Genomic DNA, 17,763 nt, shown 5'->3' with positions numbered 1-17,763 from the left:
ACAAAGGATTGGTGGCCTCCGCCAGCACTCCTGTGGGAAAAAGCTGCCCCCTCCAGCCATTGTCCTAAAGCCAAACAACTCAGTTCCTCCCCATATGTCCCTGGAGCCTTTTGAGCTGCTGCCCCAGAGCTGGAATTCAAAGCAAGTTGGTCAGCAGGACCACTTTCAAGGACGTGAATCCATAAAATCTAGTGATGGTCAACTACCCTTCCCCCATTATAGAAGCTACTGAACTTTTGAATCAGAAGATTCTAGGACATCCCGTTCACTTTTCGTATTTGAAGATGGGGAAACTGAGACCAAGATGATGCGTCTACAAGCCAAGGACACTAAGGATTATTGGCAACCACCAAAAGCCAGGAGGGAGGTATGCAACAGATTCTCCCTCAAACTTCCAAGATGAACCATCCCTGCCAGCATCTTGACTTTGGATCTCTGGACTCCAGAATCCTGAGAGAATAAATTTCTGTTGTTTAAAACAACAAGAACAACAACAACAACAACAACTTCCCTTCTTCTTTCATTTCCAAGCTCCCCTGTGGAGTAAAGGAGCATGATAGCTCAATCTCTGAGCATAAAAATCCCTCAGCTGATTAATGACACCACACACTGCCAATAAGGTATGAAAATGTTTATTACTTCCATAATTGAGGTCCCAGGAGGGTGAGCAGGCCTCTCATGAAGGGATGAAATAGCTTAAAAAAGCAAAGAAAAGTGCATGAACTTGTTGGGCTAGGGTAAGAGTTTACACACAGGGTCGGAGCATGTGTAGATTCAATCTCTTGCTACCACAAAGGAGAGAGCACTAAGGCTTTCTTATCACTTGTACAGATGTGGGGCAGGGCAAAGAGGAAGGATGAGGCTTTAAAGCTGTCGGCAGTCAATCATCAAAAACTAAAGTCAGGGGTTTCCAATGCCTGGTCTGGAATTTAAGTAACTTTGAAGCTGTCATTTCCGACACTACAATAAAAAAAGCAAAAAACTTGAAATAAATTTCCCTTTTTAGATATATCACATAATTTAGGTCACAGGGTGATTTTGTGTCTCCAAAATTTGGAAAGAGTAAACAGACACGGTATTTTGAAATATGCACCCCCAATATCCTGTCCTTAACATAGTCTATGCTTAAAAAATATGTATCTCAGTAAAATTTAATGCAAAGACAAAAATAAAGAAAAGATATAACAATATCCAAGCCCTACGCCAACCTTCTTTAAACAGAAAACTTAAATATATACCATGGGAATACCTGAAGGAAAAGAAAGAAAAGGAACAGGAGAAATCAGTGAAGTAACAACCACTCAGATTTTCCTAAAATTATTGACAGACAGCACACTGTAGATCCAGGAAGCTCAGAGAACACTAAAATGAAAATAACAAAAATGCACGACCAAATATCTCATATTCAATGTAGACAAAAATCAAAGACAAAAATAATATATTGAAAGAAGCCAGAGGGGAAAATAACTTAGTTATAGAGAAATAAAGATTAGAATTACATCGGAGTTTCTATCAGAAATCATGCAATCAAGAGGAAAGCACAATACAATATTTCAGGTTTTAAAAGAAAAACACCACTCTCCTATAATGCCGTGTCAAGCAAAACTGTCCTTTAAAAAAAAAAGGAAAGTAGGACTTTCTTAGACAAAACTGAGGGAATTTGTCACAAGTATACCTACTTTGAAAGAAATGTTCAAAAATGATGAAGGTGGAGGATTAGAAAAAGAATAAAGGTAAAATCTCTTTTGTTTCTTATCAAATTAATGTAACAGATGACACTTTGCTTAGAATAATATAACCAATGACGTATTTGGCAATTATGTGCTTATAAATAAGTGAAATAAGTAACAGCATTGTCACAGGGACACAGAAGAGACAACTGGGAAGTGTGTTATAAGCTACTTGCACAATCAGTGAAATGGTATAGTGTTACTTGACAGAGGAGGTGACTTAATTGTAAATGTATACTGAAAACTCAATGGCGAGCACCAAAAAAGTTTTAAAAAATATGTGTAATTGATTGCTAACAGCGTAGAAAGTAAAAGAATCAGGGAAAATGCTCAATTAAAGCCAAATAAGGCAGAAAAAAGGTGGAAAGCAAAAAAGGAAATAAACAAAGGCAACAAATAGAAACATATAAAAGTATTGGTAGATATTAGTCCAATAGAAAACATTCTGGGACATAAAACACACTTTAACAATTAAAAAGAACAGAAATCATACAGAATATTCTCTTACATCACACAGGCATTAACCTAAAAATCAGTAACAGAAAGATAGTTGGAAAACCCCCAAATACGTGGACATTCAACAACACACTTCTAAATAATCTATTAAATCTATGAAGTCTCAAGATAATTTTTTTAAAATTTTGAACTACATGAAATAAAAATAAAACTTATCAAATGTTGTGGGCTGCAAACAGTAATGCCCAAAGGAAAATTTATATCATCGAACAAATACACTAAAAAAAAGTAATCTGAAATCATTAATTCAGGCATCCAACTTAAGAAAAAATAAAAAGCTAATTAAACCCAAAATAAGCAAAATAATGGAAATAAAAATTAGAAATCAAGGTAATTATAGGAAATCAATGAAGAAAATTAAAACAAAAAGCTGGTTCTTTGACAAGAGTAATAAAATTGGTAAACAACTAGTCAACATAACTAAGAAGAAACCAAGACAAAAAACACAGCCCAAGGCCATCATGTGCGACTCCAGGACGCATGAGAGGTGGTCAGAGAACCCTTATGACAAAGGAGTCTCTGGGGACACTACCAGGTGTGTCTGCAGTGTGGCGATTTAAACAGCCTAGAGGCTTCTATGGTAGGCTGGCCCATTCAAGGTAGGGCAATTTGTAAGAAACGGCATAAATATGTTCAAGTAAAATTTGTAAACAAGGAATATGTTACCTCTCGAACACTCAAAGAATCCAGTATTGTGGGTGCTAAGAGGGCCTATAGCTATTTCTTCATGGTGTCAGGAAGGCTGTGTGGCCTTTATTAAAATAATTTTTAAGAAAGAATCAAGGCGAGTAAGGTCTTCCTCGCCCGTGTTGTTTGGGGGGGGGACGGGGGGGAACTCAGATTTTTGTCGCTGACTTCCCCTCTCCCCGCCACCCTTCCCCACCGCCGTTGCAGTGGCCGCTCCCTGGGCTGCAGGAAATGAGCGGGAACGATGACATCGAGGTGGATAGCGACGCTGACAAATGGGCTCATCATAATGCACTGGAACGAAAACGTAGGGACCACATCGAAGACGGCTTTCACAGTTTGCGGGCATCGGTCCCATCACTCCAAGGAGAGAAAGCATCCCGGGCCCAAATCGTAGACAAAGCCAGAGTACACCCAGTACACGCGAAGGAAAAGCCACACACGCCAGCAAGACACTGACGCCCGCAAGCAGCAGAGCGCTCTTCCCGAGCAGCAAGTCGGTGCGTGCCGAAGGCGAGGGCGAGCACCCACCTGCAGACCCACTACGCTCCTCCCGCCGCAGCCTCTATGCCAGCGCCCAGGGCAGCGCCCTCCCCGCCTTCCATGGGGGCTGAGGGCTCCATTCGGGGTCGCAGCCCGACGAGCTCCAAGGCAAGAAAAGGCTCCAGATGGCAGCTAAGCTCCGTGGGGCAGGCCAGCAGTAAAACCTGTCTCCTTCATGGTTTCATCCTTTCGGCGGATCCTTAGACCCCCTCAGAACCATTTAAGAGACTATCTTTTTTCCCGGTTTTTTTTTTTTTTTTCCAATTTTATTTTTACATAGAAGCTCTCGGAAAATAGCTCTCCTTCTCCTTCTCCATTCCCACTTTTTAATTTTTTTTTTGACGTTTCCTTTCAGGGATTCCCTGTCCCCATCAGGAATTTTTAAACCAAAACACCCCAACTTGGCAGCTTTTTCTGTGGAGGGCAGACAGCCGGGACCTCTGAGCACATGGTGTCCTGAGCACCCACAGCTCCTCCAGCCCTGCGGGGCACAGGCCCAGGGTACTCCTGTCCCTCCAGGCCTCTCCTCCCCCACCACCCTCACCTGTTCCATAGATTTTGTGAATCTGTGGGCTGCTCTACTTTGAGAAGAGGATGGGTTAAGAAGTAATCATAATTACCCCCTCTTCCTAAAAAGCTATCTTTTGCTCCTATTGAAAAGGCCAGACCCCTGCCAAAGAAGTTTGTGGTATGAAAGAAAGTGGGGACCAATTTACAGAGCAGAGTCTTTGGCCTGTTTCACTCCTGTTTCTCTCAGCCAGCCTTAGAGAAGGCCACGTGACACTCGTGTGGTACGTGTGGGGGACAGCAGCAGTGAAATAGTAGCTGCCAGAGGGTGCTGGGGGGTGGGACAAGGAGGGAGGATGGGCTGGGGTAGAGGTTTCATATAGAGAGCCAGTGATGATATTTTGATATTTATTTCCTACTACTGAAATTGAATCCAAGTTAATTGTCCCTATTTCTGATGTCAATATTGCAAAGCAACAGATTCATAAAGTAATGATCAAATCTTCCTTTCTCTCCATGTGTATTTCTAAGAAATAGAGCCGACTGACTTTGTGTGTAATTTACCAGGTACCAAATCCACACCCCAGTGCGGCCCCTTCCCCACCCTCATCCCACTCCCTTCCCGGATGTCTTAGAACCCATCCCCATTGTGTGATTCAGCCCTGGTTCTGGCTGCCGTCAGCAGATCCCAGTGAAGGGTTTTGTGTGTTTAGGCCTCATTTTTTTGTCTTTTTCCAACACTGTTCCCGGCATTTGCTGATTTCTAGTGTATACTCTGTAGTCTCAGTCTGTGTTTGATTCCAACCCATAGAAATAGAAAGTATGTTGTACGTACTGCCAAAGAATTGTCTTCTTGCAAGACCTATAAGACTGTAAATAAAAACTTATTCTATCATTAAAAAAAAAATGAAGGAACCAAGGCATTGGGGCCTCACGTTTTGAGCAATGGCCCACCCAATATTTTGTGAGGCCCTATTTTCAATATATGTATGTCCTAGATATCAAATGAATGTCCACAATGAAGAATTTCATGAACGTAAATGTCTGCCATACCTGTTCTCCAGGAGTGAGGTAAAGAGGTAAATATAGTTTAGATCCTGCCCAAAGAGAATGTGTGCGGTGTTAATGGTGCTGAGATCCCCTGAGAGGAACCAGGTAAAGGTGTAGCCTGTCCTTTCAGAAGTGAAGGCTGACTGCAGCTAAGAGGCTGTTGACATAGGCACGGAACTTTACTAAACCCAGACTTCACTAAATCCATGATAGCAGGATGTCTATCAGTTGCTGAGTGGATGCAGTCAGTAATTTCCATAATATTGGGGACCGGATATAGGAACATTTTTGGTGTCACCACCGCCTGAAGGTTGCGGTAATCCACTGTGAGATGTTGAGACCCACCCTGATGTTAAGGAGAACTCAGCCCCAGTCACGCCTTCACTCCAAACACACAGGCTCCAACCAAGTCTGTTAACCAAAAACACAGTAAGGAGGGCCCCACTCCCATACTCCTGCTCCCAGAGCACAAGGAATTATCAAAACTGTCAACTCGAGTCCTCAGTATACAGACCCCAGGCTCAGTGGGTCCACAACACAGCACGGCCCACAGGAAGGCTCCCCAGCAAGCAGCAGCTCAGTGTGGGGGCCTCCGGCTCCTCATCAGCCTGACAGATACGAAGCATTAGGGGGAAAGGAGAGGGAGGCTTCAGTTTTCAGTAAACAAACATCAAAAGTGTGGAGCCTGTCACTCATGACAAGAACAAACATGGGTAACAAAAACCTATTTGTACCGGCTTGTTTTTATATAAGAAATACTAATGAGATGATCTAGAAGTGATTACAACTATTGTTTTAAGGGTGGCTAAACTTAGAGCACTGGAATAGACCAGGAAATGCCAGCAGGAAGTCTTAAGTTGGATTCCTATCTTAGGAATTTAATTAACCTTCCAATGCACTATTTACTTAAAATAAGAAAATTTTATACATACCATATTATCTATGCTTAACCATTATTTTAAATTAACTTTTACCCTTTAAAATTAATTTAATTTTAACTTTTCTATACAGGACACCACTCCAAGATTTAATCCTTTAAACACTAAAAAATTATAAAACTGCAGACCATCAAAAATTCCCAAATCCTTTTCTGATAAAAAGGACAAGATGTATTATAACAGTCTGTTCCTCCACTGTATTTCACACAGGGGATATTTGCAGGAATGACAGCATATTTAATGCATTAGGGGTTTGCAATTAAGCTCTAAAATGAACTAGAAAACTTAAAGATCTCCCTAAGTTTTGAGTTGTTTTCCTCATATCAATGAAAATAAACATTCAACTGCTTTTTCCTCACATCCATTAAAATAGAGATTCATTTGCCTTAGGAATAGTGTAGACTTTTAAATGTCAAAGTTCTCTAGATTCTACAGCCATGCCACCCTGAACAAGCACAATCCTGTCTGATCTGGGAAAGGCCTGGTTAGTACTGGGATGGGAGATCACCTAGGAAGACCAGGTGTTGTAGGTGTAAAAAATAAGGGATTGTAAACTGACAAGATCCTTGAAATCTGCGAGGTCAACCAAGGGTTGCCTCGCATAAAAAAAATAAAAATAATGAAAAATAAATTAACTTAAAAAAAAAGTTCCCTAGAGACATGACATACAAAATCTGACCTAAAAAACGAAAAATTCAGCTGAGAACTTAAAAATACCCATCTCACATGTTCAGATTCTCTTCCATAATAAAACCAAAATCCTGTCCGATTCCACAATTATCTTGCCATACTCACATGGTATCCCTCAATCAGCGGACATATTAAAGCCCAAGTGCTAATGAAAACTGGATTCAAAGAGCTGCAATATTCAAGGGAGATCAAAATCCAATGAAAAGAAACACCAATATTGGAATCAAGACAGATAAGCAGCCTGCTTCCCTACAGTTCAGAAGGAGACCCACATTCAGAAAGGTGAACACATTTCCAAACTTGGGGTCAAGAAACCTCCAGCTGAGACAGAACCCCTGGAGTAGGTCAGTCCCTGGGGAAGAAGGGGAGGGACACCTGAGCAGCCCCAGGAATGGACTCTGGGAGCCCAACACGGCCTTCCTGTGAGCATGGAAGCGCTCCCTCCTCCAGGCTTCCATTCATTCGCACAGTGAGGAAACTCAGTCTGATTCGGCTTAAGTTCTGACCCCAAATGAGATCTCCAATTCATAAACCCTTTGGAGACGGAACCCCTGATCTTCACAGACTTTCTCAATGTGCACAAATTATACTTGGAATGCAAACCCCAACATAAAATCGAAAATGTCTAGGCCTAAAGAACTGCAACCACAACCTCGGAAAGGGCATCCGCACCACGGCCACCCAGCCCTGTGCACTTGGGTCCCCATTTCCAGAGCTGTAGCTTTTCTCATGAATCTACTTGAACCATTCTACTCTATAAGGCTAAACCCTGGAATTGTATTTTAAAGCACCCCCAAGTAAAACCAACCTCAGAAACTTCCTACACATGCTCTGAAAGAAACAGTGAAAGAAGAATGCTATAGAAATAAAATGTAATACTGGAATATTTTATTTTTTTCTTAAATTCACCTCTTTCGTGCCTGTTTAGAACTACAGTCTTTCAAGTTCTGCTGATTAAACATATTTTGCCACTATTAAAAACTGAGACTTAAATAAATCAATACATTTTTTCAATTGACAAAGCCGCCGAGGGTAGTGCTGTCAGGAGAGGGTAACAGCCAGGAAAGATTTTTAAAAGGACCCTACATCACAAGGATTTCTGGGCCCGATGGTTATTCTCCGCTTTCCTTTCACATAAAATTGCCACAGACAAATAAAATCTTTTAAAAAGAGTATTCCATTATTCTGTTTAAAAAATATAAAAATAAAATAAAGAAAATACTGGGTATCTTTGAAATGCACCCCAGAGGACAAATAGTTCATAATGATGCTGTGACTGGGAGAGGGGAGGTTGGCTTTGGGAATTCGCGGACAGATCTGGAGATTTGGGGACTCACTGCCACTCCTAGGAAGAACCTATCTGGGAAGAACAGTGTCCTGGATTTGAGACCCTGCTTCCCAAACATTTGGAAAACTCGAGATAAAAATAGGTCCTCCTGAGGAGAAAGGAGGGGCTGGGGAACCCACCTCATCCCATGCAAGAACCCCGTAGACGGAGTCACGACTTCCCCCCGAAGACCCTCCCGGTGGTCACCGCATCATGTGGGGAGACTCGGGGCTGCGGGCACAGAGCTGCCCAGAGAGGCTCCGGGACCCCGGCCGAAGTCCCGTGTACTGTGACTGAAGAGGACGCGCAGGGTCCCGGCTGCCGGCCCAGCCCCCAGGCTGCGTGCCAGAGGGGACTGAGGTCCAAGTGACGCCCTTGGGAGACTCCGGTCGGAGGCTCCAGACTTGACCGAGGGGAGGCCGGTCTCATCACAGCCGGTTCCCATCACAACCGGTTCCAGCCGGTTCTAGCCAGTTCCAACAAGCCTCTCGTCCCCGTCTGCGTATCCAGCCCAATACACTCACCATTTTGCTTTCCTGGGTCTCCCTGAGCCCCGTCTAAACTCCCACTGCCCGTGCAGATCACAGCGCCACAGAACCTCCAACAGAGTCACCAGGGACCATTAAGGACCAGCGACGCGTATTCCCTAGCCAGGCCTAAACGTAGTTGGGAAGTCTCGCCCCACCCACCTGCCCCAGCAGCGTTTCTGATTGGACGGTTTCCAATGGCGCGCCCCCTTGAGCCTGAGTGACAGCCCTGGAAGGACCCGAGACTCAGACTTTAAACAGAACTTTTTCCCGGCCTGGTGCTGAATGTACTATATTCGTCCAGCTCTGGGTGAACACGTGGGCACAAGTGTGCACAAGGAAGTCTTGATTCACTTTCCAAATGGTGCAAGTAAATACAGAACATGAGGGTGACCCTGGCCAGGCCACACTGAAACAAGAGGGTCTTATATCCTCCAGGGCAGGTTGAGGACCGCTGATCTAGGGGTCAAGGGCTTTGTGTAAGGCTGTCAGGCCACTCATGGAACTGTGATTCTTGTTTAGAAACAAGGACACTTAATGTGGACATGGACACTTATCTGTAATAGAGTCTCGCTCCATTTCAATCTTTGATCCTTGCAAGAACTGAGCCTTCCACCCATCCCTGCCCCGCCCCTACTCATTTGATCCTTAAGTTAAAGCCCAGAGCACTTGGCTCTAGTGGGAAGGTGGAACCCGCAGCCCCAGCCTGGGCTCAGGGACTCTTCTCAGTCTAACCTCAGGAGGTGAGATGTGTTCGTTACATTCTCAGGTGTATATTTTACACTGGAAAGAAATTTAATTGAGATCACTTATTGCATCAGTTCCTAGAGAATTTTGAAATGTAAATCACTGTAATATCCCTAAGAAAACTGATTCCTATTTTTAATAACATAAATTAGATAATTGTGTAAACACAGGATGCACCTGGAAACTTTTCTCCTACTGGTTTTATTGAGGCATAAATGAGTAATAAAATTGTATTTAAAGATTACATGATGATTCGATATACATATATTATATTATATACTTGAAATTTGTTTAGAGTGGTTTAAGCTTTCTTACCACACACACACAAAAAGTAACTACGTGAGGCTGATCGATACGTGAATTACTTTGGAAAACCTAGTACAACTATTTGATTAGACTGTAAAACTTTTAATGTGTCTATTCATTTACATAAATAGCTTTATAGAGATATAATGCACATACTATACAATACAACCCACATAACATACAATTCAACAGTTTGTTCTCAGGTGTGTTCAATCATGCTCATAGTCTCCTTAAAAACAAACTTCTCTACACTTTTACTATCACTCGCAATATTCCCATCTTCCTCGTCCAGTCCATAGCCTCAGGAATCCTTACTTTCTGTCTCTATGTATTACCTTATTTGGAACTCTCAAATGAATGGAATTAAATAATATATGATCTTGTGATTGACTTCATTCACTCAGCATAATTGTTTTCAAGAGACAACGGTGTCGTAGCATGTACCAATACTTCATTCATTTTTATAGCCAAATAATATTCCACATTTTTTGTTTATCTGTTCATCTGTTAAGAGATATTTTGTTTATTTCCATTTTTTAGCTACTATTAATAATGCTGCTATAAATTCAAGTACAAATTTTTGTTTAAACATATGTGTTCATTTTTCTTCAGCATATACTTAGGAGAGGAATTGATGAGTCATATAGTAATTCTAGGTTTAATTTGTGAGGAACTGCCACACTGTTTTTTCAAGTGGTTGCACAATTTAGAGAATTAAATATTTAGAGTGTTCATAGAAAAAAACTAGAATTCTAAAACCTAACTAGAACTCTGTGTTGAGCAAAATTATCCTTCAAAAGTGGAGAAGAATTAAAGACTTTGTAAGATGAGCATATATTGAGGGAACTTGTCACCAGCACAACTGCTTTGCAAGAAATGTTAAAGGCAATTCTTCAAAAGGAAGGAAAATAAGGTAGAGTTTGAGAAGGAATCAATGAAGGGAAAGTAATATCACTTAAAATTTTTTAATTCATCTGACAAATAACACTTTTAAAATAATACTAGCGACAATGTATTCAGTAATTCTAGCTTATGAATAAATGAAGTGAATGACAGCACTATTACAAGGCTCAGGGGAGGGAGGAATTGGGAAGACCCCATTATGATGAATTTGTACAACCAGTGAAGTGGTTTAGTGTTATTTCCAAGAGGACTTGGGTTGACTGTTGACTATATACTTCAAATTCAATAGCAAACAATTGAAAACTAAATCTAGAAGTACAATTGATATGCTAAGAGAAGAGGAAAAATGGAATCAAGTAAAATGCTCAAAGCCAGAGAAGCCAGGAAGAAGAAAAAAGGTAGAAGACAAATGGAAAACAAAGAGGGCAAGAAAAAAATATAGAAAATAATTATGGCATATATATTAATTCAACTATACCAATAATCACTTTAAAAGTCAATGTTCTAAATACAACAACTGAAAGACAAATACTACCATAGTGGATAAAAGGAAAACAACACCCCATTATATGTTGTCTGTAATAAAGCCATGTAAACAATACAGATAAAGACTAGAGATGGAAAAAGATACCATGTTAACAGTGAAAGATAGCTGGCATATCAATATTAATTTCAGACAAAGCACAGGGATAAAAAGAGGCTTTACAGATGATAAATGGGTCAAGTATCCAAGGAGACGCAGAACTCCTTAGTGCCTATCTGCATAACAATACAGTGGTAAAATACACCAGAGAAAAATGGATAGAACTGCAAGGAGAAACAGATGAATCCACTATTATACTGAAGACTTCGACACCCTCTATTAAAAATGATGAGTACCAGCAGGATGAAAATAAGAAAAGCCACAAGTGAATTGAATGGTGGCATCGAACAACTGGATTTAATTGAAAACCATGGAATACTTGATCAAACAGCAGGAGAATACACATCCTTCTCCAGTTCACAGGAAAAATTCATTAGAACACATTCTGGGACATAAGACACACCTTAATATGTTTGAAAGTACAGAAATCATATAGAACATGCTCTCAGACCACAAAGGCATTCATCTAGAAATCAATAACAGAAAGATATTGGGGAACCCTCAAATACTTGGGAGATTAAACAACATACTTCTAAGTAACTCATGGATCAAAGTAGAATCTCAAGAGCAATGAAAAGTTAGTTTGAAATAAAAATGAAAACACAATTTACCAAAATTTGTGGGATGGAGCAAAACCTGTGCCTAGAGGGGAATTCTTTGAAGGCATACACTTGAAAAAAAGAGATCTGTAAAAAAAAAAAAAAAAAAAAAAGCAAGCATGCAAGCAAGAAAAGGAAGATCTATAATCAGTAATCTAAGCCTCTATCTTAGGAAACTAAAAAAAAAGAGAGAAGAGCAAATTAAATCTAAAGCAAGCATAAGAACAGAAGTAATACAAATTAGAGAAGAAATCAATAAAATTACTGGAAATCAATTGAGAAAAATCAACATAACCAAACACTGGTTCTTTGAAAAGATTAATGAAGTTGAGAAACATCTATACAAGATGAGAATAAAAAAGACAGAAATTATTCATATCAGAAATGAAAGGGGAGAAAAAGAAAATGTAAAAGCATTAAAAAAAAATCCAAAATCTATTTATGATAACAAGCTAGGAATAGAAGGAAACTTCCTCCTTTTGAGAAATACAATTACAAGAAACCTGCAGTTCACATCATACTTAGGTGAGAATCTAGATGCTTTCCCGGTAAGATCAGGGAGAAGGCAATGATGTGCTTGCTCTCTTACCAGTCCAAGTCAAAATTGTCCTGGATGTCCAAAGAAATTTCTGGAAAGGACAAAACAATGAGACAGTGAAAGATCTTTGGTTGTCAGGGATTTTGGGGGCGAGAGGGAAGATTGAATGAATAGGTGGAGCACAGGGGCTTTTTAGGGCAGTGAAAATATTCTACACAAAACAGAAAAGATGGATGCATGTCATTTTACATGAGCCAAAGCCCAGAGATTGCATAACACAAAGAATCAAAACTACTGTAAGTGTCCCAGTGAGACCTCGTATTGTGGCTTTAGTATGTGCAGAGACAGTTATTACCTTGATTTATATTTTGGGTAACTGTGAAGCAAGACAGTCCTAGAATTCTTTTACCACAACAGAGAAACTCTTAGACAATCATCCAATCTGTAAACATGGCTGACGAAGCCAAATGTTGGCCAGTGCTAAGATGACTGCCTGATGTTAGGTCAGTCGTGTGGACCCTTGAGTCCCTATTAAGGGATGAAAGCGGAAACTCTGCCTGAGCTCCACTATGTACAAATGAGGCGATGTCATCCCTCGAGTCTATGAACTTGCAATGCTCAGGGAATCCTAAAGCGCTCCCCAGGGAGTCTAGGGGTTCTGAGAAAGGGATGACCTCCTTCAGTGCATGGCAAGGTAGGTGCTGCAGGTAGGACATGCCAGCGGGCCCAGGTTTAGCTACATCTTGTCTCCACGGGTCTCGCTAGCTGAGCTCTTGGGGGTGCTATTTACATGTCCCAAGGCATAATGAGCAGCTCCCTAAGGGGTCACATGCTCAGGGATATTTTTAGGACAGCTCTATAAGCAGTGACAACTGCAGCTCCAATGGCATACAGTTTGGGGCCTGGGGCAGTTTCTTGCATCAGAAGCTTATGGAGAACTTAAGGCCATTATGGGTCACTCTGGGAGGCATGAGAGGAGCTCACTGAAGCCCTTATTGTGAAACAGAGTCTGACAGCACCGTGGGAGCCTGTTGCCTGGTAATTTGACCAAGTCCAGAGTCTTTTGGTTTTCTCGTTGGGGTACCTATTAGAGATGGGCCAGTTTGCAAGTAACAGCATAAACAGACTCAAGTACAATGTGTAAACAAGGAACATGCTGCCTCCAGAACACCAAAAGATCCAGATAATGTTGTGGGTGCTGAGAGGAACAACAGCTATTTCTTCACCACGACAAGGAGGGAACAGGGCCCAGATTACCAAATACTTTTTAGGAATCTAAACAAGGCGCCAGGGCCCCGCATGATATATGTGGCAATGGCCTCTCTCCTTTTTATGAGCTTTTCGTCAATATTTTATGTTCCAAATACCCTCAGAGGAGGATGTCATTAGTATAACATCATACCTGTGCCCCCAGAGCAAGGTGGATACAGTCCAGATCCTGCCTGCAGAGACTGTGTGTGCTGGCAATGGTGCCGAGTTTCCCCGAGGGGAAGCAGGTGAAGGAGTCTCATGTCCCTTCAGAGGTGAAGGCACAGGTGTTCTGACACAGGCACCGAACAGAATAAACATAGTCAAATCTGTGATGACAGGATGTTTACCAGTCGTTGAGTAGATGGGTTCAGTAATTTCCATCATGTTGAGGACAGAGAGTAGGGGCTGATTTGGTACAAACACAGACTCAAGTTTGCGGTAATGCACTGTGAGGTGTCACCCATTCTCTCCAGGTTTAAGATCTGGACAAATTCAGCTGTTATAAGGAGAAGCAGAGGGGATAATCACCTCTTCATTAAGTAGATGTCGTTCAATAGTTTTTGATCCTTCAAGGCCTTGTTCAATTTATATTGGGTCATATGAAGTAATTCAACTGGGGGGTAAAGACTGTGGGGCCCCATGTTGTCAATATAATTTGAATGTGCAAAAGACTACACTAACATTTATTTTGATAACTCGTTGGTTCAAATCACTGCTGTTCTATGTGAGATAGTTTCAGACAATGGGTGCTATGACCATGGGGAGTTGATGGAAGGCTGTACTGCTCATGGTTAATGTAAAACATCCCTACTTCTCCTCCATATTATAGTCAATACCTCCTCTAAGGTGATTGGGGTATTTTGCTTAGATTCGGTGAGATCCCAGGTGTATACAATTGGGAGTCCTAGTACTGTTTATTTGCATGAGGGTTTGCGAATTATATCAGATAATAAAATTAATTCAAGACCTCACACGTCAGCTCCCAAAGGCCTAGGAATTGGAAACTGCGCACTCTTGCGGGCTGCACACAGAACTAGGGTCTGGCAGGGTCAACGCTGCCACACGGGGTGGCACAGCTCACAGCCCCAGCTCCCCAGCACCTATGCGATAGAGGTGCAAAAGCCAAGTAGTTCCCTTTCATACCTTTTCTTTTTAAAAAATTATTTTTCATTTCATCTTTTTTGTCATGTAAATTCTTTGGGTATATTTTGTATTTCCAATTAGGTCAAATTGTGGACCTCTGTTTCAGTATTTTTTTTTTTCTTTTATTCTCTCCTCCCATCTTTCCCTGTTTTATTTTTATATTTTAGTCACAAGATATACTTCAGGGAAGGGTATATCTTATGTATTTATCAATCTTTTTATAAACTATAAGTTTTATAAATAAATACCCTGGAACTTATTAATTTTTTCCACTAGAGAATCACAAGACAGTGCCATTGTGGTTAGGGTCCTCTCTGTTGATAACTCGGTGCTTTAGAAAGTTTAAGGACTCTGGGCCTAAGCTGAATTTGAACCAGTCCCTTGGCTGTGTCACAGTGAAGCCATTGTTCTTATCCTTACAAGATAAGGCCAGTATCCTTGTTGCAGTAGAGACAGGGGCAGCAGCAGCAGGGGCACTTAAGGGTCCTCTGGCGTTAGGGGTGTGGACTTGGTGGGGCATCTAATGACAGCCTTCCCTCCGCCCCACCACTCAGTTCTTTTTCTCTCTCTTTTTAAATAATTGCTCTTTCAGGAGCTACCAAGCAATGGGCCTACCTCTTGCACAGGGTATCATCCTCCTCTCCCACCTGCACGACACCTATATGGGACCAACCCAGCCTCTGTCACAGCTTCACTCAAACACACAGATTAACCCAGGACCACCTGTAGGAGGGCCCCACAGCACACGCTTGTGCCCAAATGCCTAGGAATTCTCGAAAATGCGCTCTCTGGCCACTGCACACAGAACTGGGGTTTAACAGGGTCAATGCTGCCACATGGGGCGGCACAGCTCACAGCCCCAGCTCCCCAGCACTCAGCAGCCCACAGTGTGGCCGCCAACCGGCAGGCGAGCAGGTCAGAGCAAGAAGATAGACCCGCAGGGTGGTCACATCGGGACATGCTGCTCGCAGAGCCAACTGTATGGTCACCTGCAGAGGCGTGGTTCCCAGGTTGAGAATGATGCTGTGTGTCCCCCCACCCACCCACCCACACACACACACTGAGGGTAGGAAAAGTCTTATAATTCACATAATTGAGTTCTCAGGGGAGGACAAAGTGGCCTCTCAAAGCAGCTCAGAAAGGGCTTCAGGGAGCAAGGAAAGGAACTTGGCCTGGGGATCCACTGTGGTGGGAGCAGGCGGGGCAAGAATCCTCGCCCAAGGGCAGGGGCTTGTGTGATTCGAATCTCCTGCCATCTCTGCAGGAAAAAAACATGCAGACTTTCACAGTAGCTTGTCCAGGTGGGGGCACAGGGGAAGAGAAAGGCGTGAGGTTTCAGCTGCTAGCCGTCAGATGAAAAGTGTGGGATCCGACTGCTCATTGCAAGGACAAGAGTGTGTAAGAAAGGTATGGATCTTTAATTGCTTCTTTTTATATACTAAAACAATAATAGGATGTTCAAGAAATTCCACACTGATTACTGGGGATAGCAGAAGACCACTGGAGGGGACCAGGATGTTCTGACAGTGAGTTGACTTTAAACATTATCTTACAGATTTTGGCTAACTGTTCCAAGCGTTGTTATTTAAAATGAACTAGGTAATTTGTGAAAATCAATAGAGTAGACCTCAACCGAGACTGAAATTGGGAGGGGCCTATAGGAGGAGCTCTTGCACGGTTCCTAGATTGAGAAGCCCAACAGGAAGAACTCTGTTTACGATGCCCTCCTAATTTCCCTTTCCCCTCTCTAAGTGTCCTCTCCATTATTTTAGTGGACTTGAATGTGGCTCGCCACAGTTGCCTGTTCTGAACTGCAATTCTTTGTTGTTCCCAAACACACCCAGTTTGTTGGAATATGATCTGGCTGACTTTTTGTTTAAGGTCCACATATTTGGTGGCCAGTACGAGTGTCCAGGGAAGACTGGATAACTCTGAGGCTGGTGAACAAACAGGTGTGATGCCTACAGAGCCCACTGAGCTCACTGCTTTCTCACCAACTCTGAATTTTGAGGGTAAGTTTTCTCCTGGATCCAAGCTCCTGCTCTCTTTGTGTTTTAAAGCTCTAGTGACTCTACTCGAGATCTAGTTCAAGACTTTGCCCTTACTGTTTAGGGCCTTATTTGTCTGTGAGTACTCCTTTGGTACCTAAACTTGACCCCTTCCAAACCAGACTGTTCCTCTAGAATTGTGTTACCTTCGCACTCCATTGGGATCAGACAGCTCCTATGGAAAAGGTGTCGGTTCTTGAGACAAACAAACAATTAAAGAAAAAAAATGGCTTACAAAGCCAACTGTCCCGTTGTTCTCCTCCAGTGCCATTTTGTTTCTCTCCCTCAGCTGCTCTGCCTCAGGCTGTGCCACCAGCACCTTCTTGTCCCTCTCCCTGGATTCCTTTTTTTTTTTCAGGCTTCACCTCTGGTGCCATCTTTTACCTCCTGCAAACCTCTCCCCATTCACTCCTCCTCTAAACCTTTTAGTACCTAAAAATTAAGTCTTCTGAGGAACCTAACAAATCCCAGCTTTCTCAAGTTGCCTGGACTAAGGCCGAATTTCGAGCCATAGTTTAAAAATGTCCTAAAGTAACAGAACTCCCTTACATTTGCCGAAGAATTTAACTAGCTATCAAACTCACCAACGTGGTTTCTGAGATTTATATCAGTCCACATGCTCGTTGGTGAGGGTCAAGCCAAATACTGGATGGATGAAGCTTGCCCAAAGATAACATCCACAAAGGGATTTAGAAAAACAAACCCCTAACTTTTGGCAAAATACTAAAGACACTTGCTGGAGAATTCCAATGGGCAATTACAGGAGTCTTTCTGAAGCATGTTGACTGGAACAAAATACAGGCTTGTTCACAAAAGTCTGATGAACCTGATAAATGGCATTGAGAAAACTGGACAGATACATGCAAAAAAAAAAAAAAATGAAACTAGACCACTGTCTTACATCATAAAAAAAATAAACTCAAAATGGATTAAATATTTAAATGTAAGATCCCAAATCATAAAATTTCTAGAAGAAAACCTAGGTAGTAAACTCTTTGACATTGCTTTTAGCAATTTTTTTTTTTTTTTTGGCTATATCTCCTCAGGCAAGGAAAACAAAAGAAAAAAAA

The 17,763-nt window shown here is 41.9% G+C and overlaps 1 protein-coding gene and 1 pseudogene across 1 annotated transcript in view; one reads left to right on the top strand and one right to left on the bottom strand.

The window, feature by feature from the left end:
* The window catches only part of LOC105301922 (zinc finger protein 729-like), an 81,945-nt gene that overhangs the window by 45,622 nt on the left and 18,560 nt on the right, over positions 1-17,763 (bottom strand).
* Positions 3,110-3,743, top strand: LOC105301927 (annotated as a pseudogene).

This window comes from Pteropus vampyrus, unplaced genomic scaffold (genome assembly GCF_000151845.1).
Source record: "Pteropus vampyrus isolate Shadow unplaced genomic scaffold, Pvam_2.0 Scaffold255, whole genome shotgun sequence".
Classification (NCBI taxonomy): Eukaryota; Metazoa; Chordata; class Mammalia; order Chiroptera; family Pteropodidae; genus Pteropus; species Pteropus vampyrus.
The sequence above is the reverse complement of the archived record's forward strand: the minus strand, read 5'-3'. Positions and strand labels throughout refer to the sequence as shown.